At 38.0% G+C, this 2,850-nt stretch overlaps 1 pseudogene; it reads left to right on the top strand.

The window, feature by feature from the left end:
* Positions 1-333: 333 nt before the first annotated feature.
* On the top strand, positions 334-2,344 carry LOC107850835 (annotated as a pseudogene).
* The last annotated feature ends 506 nt before the right edge of the window (positions 2,345-2,850 follow it).

Here is a 2,850-nt window from a genome sequence, read left to right on the forward strand (position 1 = left end):
TTCTAAAGATAAGTTGTACATGACACCATAGGTGAATCCCATCGGAATGGGATAGGAAAGTGAATATCTTTTTAACGCGTATCACATTGTTCACATGGACGACAATACGTGCCATGGGCTTGGACGGTGACATTTACAATTTCTCTCGACTGCCTTTTATGTTTCTGTTTTATAGATAAGCCTGCTTGAAGCAAATCGAATAAGAATTTATTCATTTCATATTTCTGCTATCCAGATTCATTGAATATCTGATGGAAATCCCGGGGATTCAGTTCATTCCACATTCTCAAAAGGGGGGGGAGGGGGGGGGGGGGGGGGGGGGGGGGGGGCTGCACAAGGTATTGATCACCATGGCAGGTAGAGGCACGATGATACAAGTTTAATATATCTGAACTCTCATTCCTATGCTCAGTATAGTGATTGATGAAAGCTTCAACGGGCTATTTTATAATTCAACTTTTTTGTTTTCTTTTTCGAATTTACAGCATGCATCCTCCACCTGCCTTTGGTTTGTCACCAAGCACAGAGCTTGCATTAGGAACCAATAAATTACATGTTCAAGATGGAAATAGTGCTGTGAGTGGAAATTCACTGTTATCTCGGTAATATCTTGATAGATTTCTCCTGATTTAGATTTCACTTCATTCTTTTTCTTCATCGTCGTGTGTAAGGTGGTTTTCATTCCTTAGATTTTGCAAGTTTGTGATGCTGTTATAATCAGGGAGAATTTATTAATTTTATTTTTTTCGCAGGCCTTTTTATGAAATAACGATTTTAACACTTAACAAGCCTAAGCTCCTCTTTCGGGTAAGCCTTTCCCGAGTCAACATTATATCTCTTTCAAGAATCTCCCTGCACTCTCATAGAATGATGCAATATATCCCGATTCTCCGTAATTTTACCATTTTCAAGTAAATAAGAAAACTTGCTTCTCGTTTCGTGCAGTGGCTAGCTCCAGTTTGTCAATATATTAAAAAAATCCCCTTTTGATGCTGCTGTCAGGATTACAATATCTGCCTGTATTTTCTAGTTCTCCTCGTGGCCTTATTAGTAGTTGTGCGTCTTCTTAAGTAATTTATCACCAAGTTGCAAAACTAATGTGTCATTTATAATTAAGCATTCGTCAAGTAAGGAATGCTTATATTCTTCACTTGATGTGCTTATAGGCACTTGTTCAAACTTTTTCCCTCTTCAAACATTCTCTAAGAGTTTCTCGATTAAGTTCCTTACAGGATATCTGATTAATGTAAAGTTTGTTGCAGTTGACTTCTTTACTTTTGGAGATTGGGACTGAATATTGAAGAAGCTCATGCTTTCTTCACAAAAGACGGTTCCATGGACGTCTTTGAGGTTGATGGTTGGGAAATGAGGTACTTATCTAGATGAACATATAGATTGACAGGCAGAAGATTGTTTTTTTGTGGTCAGTGAGGTACTTCCTCTCCATATATCTTTATATAATTCTTGACTACTTGATTCTTTCGTCATTGTTAGGAAACCAAGCAGCTAAGAAATGCACTGTTGAAGGAAATTCAAATGTGGACGTAAAAAGTCATTGACAGGCTCAGTAACGTTGCTCTGTCTATCATCCATCTCTATCTTAAAGTTTTGAAGTGCAATACAGAAACAGTCTGTGTCAAATCAAGACCTTTTGTCCCACCAAAAGTAGTTCAAACAAACTGGCATCAACATCACCCGGACCATGTTGATATACCAAGCAACGGGAGTGAAGCATGGGAAATTGGCAATGCACAGCTGAAATATGAATATAAAATTGCAACTGGATCAACTGGTGATTTGTCAGTAAAAATGTCACTTTGAAACAAGGATACAATACGGTTGCTGACTGTGGCCTAATAATTTATGTTATTGGCAGGTTTAAAGGTTCATTCCATAATCAGGAAGTGGCTATTAAGGTTCTCAAGGTTGAGTGCCTAAATCAAGATGTGCAAAGAGATTTTGCACAAGAAATTTATATATTAAGGTGACTAAAACTAGATATGTTTGCATTGATCGGCAACAATATTTTGTGCTGCTGCAATTTTACTATCATCGTCTTGATATTCCTGATTCGGGAAAATGAAAACACTTGAGTACTCTTAAAAAGATATTGTAGAAGACTATATATACATGACCTGAACTCTTTCTGGTACTTACAGGAAAGTCCGCCACAAGAATGTTGTGCAATTTATTGGTGCGTGTACAAAACCTCCACACTTATGTATAATCACAAGTAATTCATGACATTCTTTATTTTTTGGTAATAAACTGTGAAATATTATCATTAACAACCAAAAGTAATAGACCTGATGAGACGCCTCGAGAACCTTAACCACCTTCTAGGAAGGATGCTTGAACTGATGGATCGATCTCTAATCTCAAGCAAACAACAAAATAATTACATTAACTCATCATCTTCAATATTCCCTTGTATGCAGAATTTATGTCCGGTGGAAGTCTGTACGATTTTCTGCATAAAAAGAAAGGTCTTTTCAGGCTTTCAGTATTACTCAAGGTTGCAATTGATGTTTCAAAGGGGACCTGCATCAAAATAATATAATTCACAGAGACCTCAAGACTGCCAATCTCTTGATGGATGAAAATCAAGTAATGACAGTTTCTGCAGCCTGGATATACGTCCTTATCTCTTTAACTGAATACATAAAAAAGACAACTGCTTACAGCTTGTGCTAGCTTGACAGGTTGTGAAGGTTGCTGACTTTGGTGTTGCTTGAGTGCAAGTTCAGTCTGGTGTCATGACCGCAGAAACAGGAACATATCGATGGATGGCTCCAGAGGTTGACTGTCACGACCCGAACCGAGGCCCTGGCCGTTACGAGCATCCCGAAT

Source organism: Capsicum annuum, chromosome 12 (assembly GCF_002878395.1).
Source record: "Capsicum annuum cultivar UCD-10X-F1 chromosome 12, UCD10Xv1.1, whole genome shotgun sequence".
NCBI lineage: Eukaryota > Viridiplantae > Streptophyta > Magnoliopsida > Solanales > Solanaceae > Capsicum > Capsicum annuum.